Source organism: Sus scrofa, chromosome 8 (assembly GCF_054392235.1).
Source record: "Sus scrofa isolate SSC_HxYL_T2T_F1_AM1 chromosome 8, Sscrofa_HxYL_maternal_Yorkshire_Landrace_v2.0, whole genome shotgun sequence".
Classification (NCBI taxonomy): domain Eukaryota; kingdom Metazoa; phylum Chordata; class Mammalia; order Artiodactyla; family Suidae; genus Sus; species Sus scrofa.
Window position 1 is genome coordinate 32,882,026 of NC_139390.1, and position 10,475 is coordinate 32,892,500.

A 10,475-nucleotide genomic window follows, 5' to 3' on the forward strand; every position below is an offset into this window, starting at 1 on the left:
TTAGGATGTGGTGGTGGTTATCCAGAGAAGTCAAGAGTAAAATGAATTACACAATAAATTCAGGATTGGTCCACAGGCAACCTGGACAATTGTGAGGACAAACACCTTTTTTTCCATTCCCCTGGGGGCGTGTTTCCTCTTTGTGTGAACAGGCACGCGTCCCCCCCCCCTTTTCTTTCTCTCTTCCTTCCTTCCTTCTTTCCTTCCTTTCTTTTTTCCTATTTAACATATTTTTTATTTCCTTCATTTTATTGCAAGTAGGAAACAGAAATGGGAATATTGAGGGAACTATCCAGATAATTCTAAAAAACAAAAGTCTTCCACGAAAGGAGAACTCCTGCAGCCCAGCTCCCAAATGGGCTGTAGGCATTGAGTTAACTGACTTTGTGCTTCCTTTGGCCTGAGTAGACATTAGCTTATTAAAGGTAAGCTGTAAGGGGGAGGAGGCTCTTGCAAGAATTAGATGTAAGAGCCTTTGGGTTTTTTTCTTCTTGCTTGCTTTCTTTCTTTTTTTATGGATATGGAGAAGAAAGAAGGAGGACTATGTTCCAGATTTGGTAAAGAACCAGACAGGAGGTGAAGAGAAAGCTCAGGTGCCCTTGTAGTCCTACCATCAGTGAACACTGGGACCACCATTTTATCTGCACAGCCTCAGTTTTCTCATCTGAAAAATGGGACGTTGAATTGATCCAGACATTCCCTCTCTGGTGTACGGTTCTGATCTTCAGAAAAACAGGACCTGAAAGCCCAAACTGTTTTCTGCTTGGTCATAAACTCAAATTTATGTTTCCAGAATGTACCTTCCTATCTGAAGCTTTGTGTTTATGCTTCACCATTCATCCTGGGCACCACATTTTATTATAGAACATCATGCACCACAGAGAACCGCTCGATATTTTCCTGTTCCTCAATAAGTGTTCTGCTTGACAGTAATCAAGTGGATTTCACTGTGTATACAGAACATGACCAAATTCCAAAATAAAAAATTTTTATCAGTGACTGGTGTGGTAGGTGGATTCCTGAAAGACGTTATATAAAACAGACTTCAATTGTGAACAAAATTCTGCCCTTCCATTTCTTTATATAATAAATTCATATATGCTTTTGTGCTATCCTAAAATTGGAAGTAACCAATAAAATTTCAATTTTTTTTTTTTTTACTGTACTTCTCCCCTTGTCCTTCCTTGCTAAATAGATTTCACAGATACTGTGGATATATCAACAATAAACATGAAGAGCAAAAGAGAAGGACATTGGGGAAGATGTTAAACAAGATACATAATTATTTTTCCCTTCATGAATTTACTATCTGGAATGGCCTGTATGAGTTGCAGAAAATACTTTAAATTTATAATAGCAGTAGATTTAGTCGATATATTTTCCACCTTATAAAATGCAAAACTGGTAATAAAAGACATTGAAAAAGTGAGATAAAGAGTCATTCAGATAACTATACATTAAGTTAAAATGTTTACTACTTGACAGCAAGATTTATGAAAGGCAAATGAAAGGTGGGATTTTTTTCTGAATCTCCAATTGCCATTTTCAATTTTGCATAGTGAGAGTGAGTCCAAAAATTGCAAATTATTTTAGCTAATAAAGAGGGTTTAAATAACTGTGGCCACAGCTATGTGCTTCATTCACAACTAATAAAGCCAGTAAGTTAATAACACTAATTAACTCCCACTGTACCATAGTCTCTTCTATAGATGCTTTGTAACATACATTTGATATTGACCTGGGAAAAATGGACAAGCAAAGCACAATCTTCTTGTGACGAGCATAGAGGAAAAAATCTTACATCAGGAACTATAACTACAGTTGCTGCATAATTGTGTACACCCCACAAGAGCTATGAGCTCGGGAGGACATGCCAGATAATTCATTCATAAGTACCCATGCCAAGCATCGTTTCTCAATGAAGAACCAGCACTGTTCAAGAACTTTTTAAGACAACTAGTTAGCTAGAAACATTGCATGAAGGGATTATCAAAATGAAAACATTTTGAGGGAAAGGATCAAGAAGATTTCAAAGAAGAGGGACTTGAACCCCAATGACCAGTGATTAGCATATGATGTGTAATATATGCTAAATAAACAGATAATTTTCTTCATAATGAAGAGGAAAAAATGTAAAATGTTCTTCACTTAGAAAGTATTTCAGCTAACCCTTTGAAAGGTCTTCAAAGGTAGTGGATTAAATACCCTTTGGGACTTTCTTTCTCCTGCATCTTTTAGTGTTTCCTTTTATGCACCTGATATAAAAGGCCATTCGTCAAGTTCAAGAATGGGAAGGACACAGTGCCAGTGGGTGTTGTTGTTGTTGTTGTTGTCCTTGTTGTTGTCAGGAAAACGAGTTTACATCCCAGCATGGTGTCTAAGTGGTATCTGAAGTGCCTTGTGAGCAACCACCAAACAAATGGAATTTCCACACCAACTCATGGGCTCCAGCAACCAGTCTATTGGCTGAGAATTAGCTCCCAGAGACCCATATTCTATTGACTTGAGCAATAAAAGAAAAAACCTTTTCTCATGTGTTTTGGGGAAACACACACACATACACATCAAGAAAAAAAAAAAATCCAAAGCAGCACACTTAGCGACTCAGTGGGGGAACAAGGTCAGGCTACTATTGACAAGTATGTAAAGACAACGTCTATGCCATGGGAAACATGTATAAATCGTTTCGACTCACTGCATTCAGAACCCATGGAAGGGAATCACAAAACTGCACTTTGGCATTGTTGGCCTGAAAGGATATCTATTTATCATCTCATAAGACAGCTCGAATGATCTTTATCTACTTTGCCCACTTTCTGACCCAAATTCAGGGTTTTTATGGAAAATTGCAGTCAGTTTGATTGATGAAATCCAAAGATGTCTAAAATGGCACCAAAGATCTCCAACTGTGCAGACTCCAACCGAGGGCTTCAATGTTGGCATTGTTCCTGAAGGAATAAAAAAAGAAAAAGGGAAAGTTGAGAAAAACAGGCAAAACTTAGGGAATTTCTGCTTTAAAACTTCAAATTTCAAAGAAGATCCCCAAACCCTTTATCCCTGTTCACACGTGCGAACCGGGCGCACATCAAAGTATTTCCCACACATCGCAACAAAACCGGGTTCCTTATGAACCACTAAACCTTCTTTGTGACCCGCTGAATGGCTGTATCTGCGGAGCGAGCGGGTTTCAGAAAGGCGCTCAGGAGGGCAACCGGGACCGGGGAGCTGGGAAGCCGGGGACCGGGCGGCGCGCCTGCCGGGGCGCAGGAAGGAGAAGCACGTCTACGCAGTCGCCCTTGCCACGGGCTGTTTGGGGCCTTAAAACCCGCTAACGAGGAGTCCGAACGATCACTGAAGGCCTCAGTGTTCCCGGGCAGGGCGGGCGGACGCACTCCCAGCTCCCTCCCCAGCCCGCCGGCGGCGCCTCCATTAACCCAGAGCCAGACCCGGGCGGAGGCACCGGCGCCGGGGCTCGCGGAGGCGGGAGGCAGCCGTGGTAGTCGGTCTGTTTTGGGGGGCGATGCCTTGGAGTGGAATATTGTCACCTGCCTAATTGTTCGAAGCGGGCCTCCTCCCCTCCCCCATTAGTAATAATAGCTGGAGCGCGCCTCCTCCCTGGTTACCAGGCCCGGGAGCTGATGAATGAACCCCCTCGTAGGGGAAAATCTTGGGAGCTGTCTTCTGTCGCATTACCCAAGGGGGCCGGCTATAAATCTTCCTTCATTTTAACCACATTTACCCTCATCCTCCTCGGGGCTAGGGATGCTGCGTTAAGATTGCACTGATGTGCCAACGCTCTGGACCAGCTGCTCCTAAATACAGACAGGTCCTTGTCAATTAAGGCTTTGAGAAGCAGGTCCTCGGGGCCCTGGGGCATTGGAGCAGCCAGCAGCGTGCAGCCCCCACAATTAGTATCCATTTGGAAGGGACCTTCAGGGCACAAATGCACAGGCAAAGGAAGAATCAAAACACCAGGCAACTTCAATTCTGGAAATTGGTCGTGTAAGTGTGGTGAAACTGAACAGACGGCCCCCAAGAAGGGAGCTAAGATTTCTGGTGCAAGGGGGCCCTCTCTCCCCCACCCACCCCCCTTCCCAATATTTTCCCTTTGTCTTGTTTCCAGCCAGGCGGTAGATTCAGTTTGTGGGTAGGTGTGGGGGGAAAGAAAGATAAATGAATACATTCATTTGCCTGCTTCTAGCTGAAGTTGTCTTGTGGTGTCTTTTGTGGCCACCTCAAGCAGCTGGTCAACCCTGCCTGCACCCTGGCCTTTGGCCCACAGGGCACTGGACAAGGCAGGCGCTCCAAGGAGAAGAGCTGCGATGTATCAGGTCAGGGAGGCCAAGCCTGCCGGTGGGCCAGGCTGAGCATTAGCAGCTCAGCTAAACAAAACCCAAAAGGCTCAGGGGGCCGGGGGCACCATGAGGGAAGGTGTTTGTTTAAGCGATTAGGAGCAGTTGGTAGTTAGGGGCGGAGAAAAGGGCAGAGCTTGTGACACAGGGCAACTTCGCTGGACAGCAAGGGTGGACATTCAGAGAACATCACTGTTTAAGACTGTGTGACCCCACCAAGTTCAAGAACAGAGCAAACAGCCCAGGCTATTAGGGACAGCCGTCAAACGGATGGCAACAAAGCCAAGAGGGGCATTGAGAAAAATGTTTCAATATTAAATATGGGAAAATATGGGGGACCGGGGCAGGGGGTCAATGAAAGTCAACAAGAGCTTAGGCTTAAGGAGAGAAAGAATTTAATATCAAAAATGCATAAATCTGCAAGTGAGGCAGCCCCATAATAGAGATAAAAGAACCAGTTCAGTCAACATTCTGTGATAATGGCACCATAATAGATAGCATCAGGTTGTTAACATTTAACACAAAAGTGAAGAGAATGAAAGGAAAGGCAGCTCCCTTAATTGAGGACCTGCTGGAAGATTTCCACATGCCACCAGGGATGGATACGTTGCTAACGAGCTGCCTTATCAACATTCTGACCCTCACAGGAAAGGGGGACCCACTCCTTCTTAGAGTTTCACCCCCACCCCACTTCTCCCCTTTCCCAAGCTTTCCATCCCAGGGCGCACACTTTCTCTAGAGTCAAAGTCCTTCCTCTTGGAACCCTTTGTGACTTCCTCCTCCCAGTTCAGCAAGAAGGTGAGGTTGCTTTGAACATGCACCTCACTTTCCTGAGTGAATGAGCCAAGTTCTTAGCAAGATATTAACATGATGGAAAAAAAAAATGATTTGGGTTCTGTCTTATTTTTCCTGCTAAGAATGAAAGAACAGAGGGTCCATCAAAAAGCTTCAAAAGAATATCTCACTCTGCTCACCCCCCCAATCAATAAATTTTATTTTCAAGGAAACTTCCAGGAGTAGAGCCTAAATAGGCAGTGAGGTTTCCTGAAGCAAGTATTCTGGCTGTATGCGATAGATCTCTAGGACTCTGCCTATGTGTGAAAACAACTTCTCTTTAATATCCACAGGTGGGCGCTGAAAATCAAGGAGGGACTCTAGTATTCTGACAGCAACACAGCAAGGGGGTAAGTCATTCCAGTCATGGGCAGCTGCTGCGTAAGATAGCATCCTCTCATTCCTGCAGAGCCAGAAGGCAGAGCCCACCTTCTGGGCAGTCATCATTGGGGGTGCCTCCTACAGAGGGAGCCTACAGAGAGAGGGGGGTCCCTTGTCTCAGCAATGCTTACTGGTTTTCCAAACACATTTAATACCTTATCAGAACTGACCCTTACAACTACTTCGTGGGGTAAATAGCTAATTATTATTCCCACTGCTGGGTGAGGACGCAGATTTAGAAAGATGAGATAAGTCAACTTATTTTTCATGAGATTCCTAAGCTAGAGTGTTTCCCATACCTTATACTCTGCCCTCCACTAGTTGGAATGCAGGGGCACAGGGAGAATCTGATGTCATCCTCAAGCCTCTTCAGGCACTTTGATGCTCAATCCTATCTGGGCTGTGAATAGGACGTGTATTAGAACATCTGGAGAATTAATGGGATTTCCAGAGCATGTGTCCAAACAGGTTCATTCCACACATGAGAAAATGGAAGCTCAGAGGCTTTCAGTACCCAACCCAGGTCCCAGAGGCAGGATGTGGAAACTCTAGGTTCAGCCTGAGTCCTGAACCTCAAGAAGCCCTTCGGTATCCACTACACCTGATTTTTCTTCCAAGAAAAGTACAAGTTCCTTGAGTGCAGTGTTTTCTAGTTCTCTTGTATCTCATGTGAAACTCTCCCTCACAAAGCATTTGTAGAATTAACTAAAGACTGACTCATAGCTAGTAAATGAAAGGATGTGATTAGGAACGCTGATCAAAGAGACACCAGCTTGGGTCTACCTCTGAGGCCATTGCCAGTGAAGGGGTGAAAACCGCACTCCGGAGCCTGGGACATTTAAATGATACTTTTGCAAAGGAAATAAAACATATTCTGAGGAAAACTGGCCCCACACTTTTGGCATCTGGAGATTACTGTTTAGTTTGGTTGGGTTTAATAACTGCTAAGTCAAGGTCTTATTCCTGCAGTTGCAACTTCCTTGGAGCTTCTCTTGAGCTACAGTCTCAGCTGCTGATGTCTTCCTGGGCAGGTGAGGGAATCAAAGAAGTTCAGGAGGCCACACTCGGATGGGGGTAGATGAGACCTTGCCATACCTTCATACTGAGAGGTCACTGTAACCACCAGACCTCTAGGAGCCCTTCCAGCTGGAAAGTCCTGAGATGCTTTCCTGATCCTCTGACTCACAGCTGGCTGGTAGGGCCAGAGTAAGCCAGAGATGACTGACAGGAAGTAGTGGCACCCGTCCCTCACCACCTATCCAGAAGAAGCCGTGAGCAAGGCTGGCTCTGGCATCTTCGGGCCATCTCCCGGGGAGGATGCACGCTGGACACGAGCCTGGCCAAGCTCCTTCCCTGGAATCTTCAGAATCATCCCCTCCACTCTCCACCCTCCACCATCCGCTCCCTGCAGTCTTGGCGCCTGGACCACAGCGCGTGGCGCCAGCACAGGCACTTCCGGGGGCGTCCCCCTCCCCATCGTCCGCCCCCCTCCTCGCCCCCTCTTCCCTGCTTCTAGATCAGGTCAACCCGAGCAACACGCCCGGCGCCAGGCTGCTCTGGCCGGCTGGCCAGGCCCCAGCTGCGACCTCAGAGAGCCCAGGACCAAAGGAGTAGTTGGGCACCCACGGAAGCTTGGCTTCCCTCATGCTCACACAAGGACGGGCCTGGGGAGGGGATTTCGGAGGCGGGACCACTGCCTGTAACTCAAGGTGCCTTCCGGTCACCTTAGAAAGCTCGGGATGCCTGGAACAGCGCGACCCAGGTCCGAGGCATAAGCAAGGAGGATGCTGTCTTCGCAGAAGCATATTGGTTTTCCCCGCAACAATGTGAATGCCAAGACACACCAGACCCCAATGAACGGTGGACAAGATAGGAAGCTAGAATTTACAGCTCTAAAGCTTTTTTAAAAAATTATTCTTATTATTCTAAAGAAAAATGTCATATGGCTAAATGCAGCAAAGATTTTTCCACGGGTTCAGGAGGTCAAGCAGATGTAGACAAGCGCACGGGAGTTATTTATGTCAAGTCGGGTTATTGTAAAGGCGAGAGAGCAAATCGCCGAGGCGGCGCGGGCAGCCAGTAGGCCTGCGCGCTGGGGTCAGGGTGGCGGGCAGTGTGTCCACCCTGGCGGGACAGTAATTGCCCGGGGTCTGACACGACGCCGCCAGGGGCTCCAGGCGCCTCCATCCATCTCCATCCAGTTAGCGACATGCCCCCCGACCGGGCGGGCGGGAGGCCGGGTTTGGGTCTCGGCTTCAAATAATGGGAAGAATTGTCTCCCTGCCTGGCACTACCCTTCACTGCCCGGGGCTCGCCGCCCCTCTCCTTTCTCTGGCCCTACTCGTCCCTCAGCCTTGGCGAGCGGGTTGGGGTGAGAGGTCAGCTCGAGATCAGGTGTGCCCAGAGCGCACAGCGCAGCCGTAGTCAGGGTGTCTGGGACGAGACCTAAGCTTCGGCGCCCCACCAACCACCACTCCGCTTCCACCGGCCACTAACCTGCTGCGTCCTTCAACCTGCCCGGCTCACCCAGCCACCTGGCCCTCCCTTTTCACCCCAAACCCTCTGGATCTTGCCTGGAATTTTCCGGCATTGCTGGGGGCTGGTAAAGATCCCTCCCCCTGACAATTTAATAGTTCCAAGTCATCATCTGCGTGACAGTGGCCATCCATCTTCTCCCAGGGGAGGACAAAGCCAGGCCTCCCGGACTCCAGGCCTCTCCTCCCCGGCTCTTTCTATTTTGGGAAGGCCTCCTCACAATGGCATCCTTATGAACCATAATGGCGATGTTTATGAAGGCCGCAATACCAGTGTATGAAGACAATTTTATGCCTCATTAGAAAATGATGTAACCAGAGAGAAGACAAAGAGAGGCTGTCCCCCCTCCCATTTCTCTCTCTTCAATCACACCCCAAATTTCCTCGGGCCTATCTCCTTGCGAGCGGTCTGGTCCGGCTCCGGGCCTCTGTTTTGACAGCAGCTCGGCTGGCCTTGGCCACACGGCAGGCGGCGGCCCGCACGTCCCCACGGCGGTGGCGGCGGTGGCGGAGGGCAAAGGCTGGGGGGCCGGATGCCGCGGGGAGGGGACAGAGGCGGGCGCAGAGGCTTAAAGAGATTTGGGACGAGCGCTCTTGCACTTTTCTCTTCCCCACGAGCCCTCATCCGAGGGGACTTCACCCCTGGGAAGACTCCAATAAATGCAACCCGGCGCCACTCGATTCCGGGATAATTTTTAATATATATGCAATAAATGTTCACTTTGTTAGATTGAATGACAGACAATAATATCGGCAAATCTTCATATCCATCCATTACCAGCAAATGAGCCGCACAAAGGACAGATTTGCTTTTGATTAATTTATTTGCAGACTCGGGTTGATAAAGCAATAACTATTTGGTTAAACTTGACATTTGGTCTTCGGGGGGTTATCAGACAAATCCCTGTCGTTCGGGAGAGATAATAAAGCTGTTTAAAGGGGATTAATTATTAATTGGCTGCAATTAATTTCCCCCCTTTGCTCGGCTGCTGCCACAATGCACATCACTCACCTATAAACAAAAGGCAGTGGTTTGGCCCCACTCCGCCAACCTGGGGCGAGGAGGGGCTCCCCAAAGCCCTGAGCAGAGATGTGGCCCCTTGCACCCCAGTAATTCTTGAGCAGACTAGTTACTGAACCCCTATGCCGGACCAAGCTTGTCCGTTTGGTGGCCAAGAATTCTGCATGGAACAGCTTTGGCATCAAGGACCTGAACCAAGCACCCACTTGAGTATTATGGCTTCTGCCCAGTTTCCCTCGTCTAGATATTTTTGAGGATAGCAACGTCACCTCATGCCTGTTGTTTTATCTGAGTGCAAGACCCACAGTTTGTCACCTTAGGGTGACAGCTCAGAGGCTGAGCCAGCACCGGGCATGGGAGAAGAGACCGCCCAGCTCACGGCGTGGAGAGGATTCACTCTTCCCAGCGCCCGGGTGCCAAAACCCTTCCCTTTGCTTCCCTGGCCTGTAACTCTTCTCTGGCAGCTACAGGGTGCCGGCAGACCAAGGCCAGACCTCACTTCGACGCAGAAACCGAACCACTGAGGGCTGCGCCGAGCAGTTGCGCTGGGCCAGGAGGAGAAACCATCCAGCCGCAGTGGTCTTGTCCCCCGAGCGCGCGGCACCTTCGTGACCCTGTGGGCCCCTTCCTTTACTAATAACCTGTCACAATTTTACAGAACACACTGAGTCAAAAGCCGACCAAGCCGTGCCTGCTAAAGCTCAGGCTGCCACAGCCTCCCCGACCTCCACCCTCTTCCAGGGTCCTGAACCTTTCACTAGGGCGCGAACTCCGGGCAGTGGCGGGCAGAGTTCCCTCTAGCTTGGAAGCTGCTGGAGTCTGTACCACTGTCCCATATATCCGTGGCTCAGACGACAGCCAGGCTTTGACCCCACAGCCGGGCAGCTGGGGAAGGGTCGGACTTCACTTCCCTGTCGGCTCTCAGCAAAGAGCACACTTAAGAAAAGGATTCTTTTGCTCGAGGAGCCAAGAGCAGAAAAAGGGGTGGGTAGGCACGAACAAGAGGGCTCCTAAAAGTGGTTCGGCTTCCCAATACTGTTCTTTCATAGAGGGCAGAAAATTCAGTGCAAACAACCCCCAAATGACCTGGCTGGAAAAAGATGACCCGAAGACAGAATGAGACCGGGAATCGCCAGGTCTGACAGCTTGGGCTCGGATGTTGGAAATACAACCTACCCCCCAGAAAACTGATAAGACAACCGTGGTCTTGCGCCTCGCTCTACTTTCCTTTTCTTACTCTTTTCTCTTTACTTTCTCTTTCCCCTCTTTCCTCGCCACTTTAAATAAAAAGAGGGATCACACACAAAAAGGGAGCCTCTCCCGGGAGCACACGGAAACCGCGATGGTGCGGGG

General features: G+C 48.6%; 1 long non-coding RNA gene across 1 annotated transcript in view; it reads right to left on the minus strand.

Annotated features, from left to right (window-relative positions):
- Nucleotides 1-842: 842 nt before the first annotated feature.
- The window catches only part of LOC146400411 (uncharacterized), an 11,137-nt gene continuing 1,504 nt past the window's right edge, over nucleotides 843-10,475 (minus strand). The window contains exon 2 of the long non-coding RNA XR_014812354.1: nucleotides 843-2,948. This is a non-coding gene — a long non-coding RNA (uncharacterized LOC146400411). The remainder of the gene's footprint in view (nucleotides 2,949-10,475) is intronic.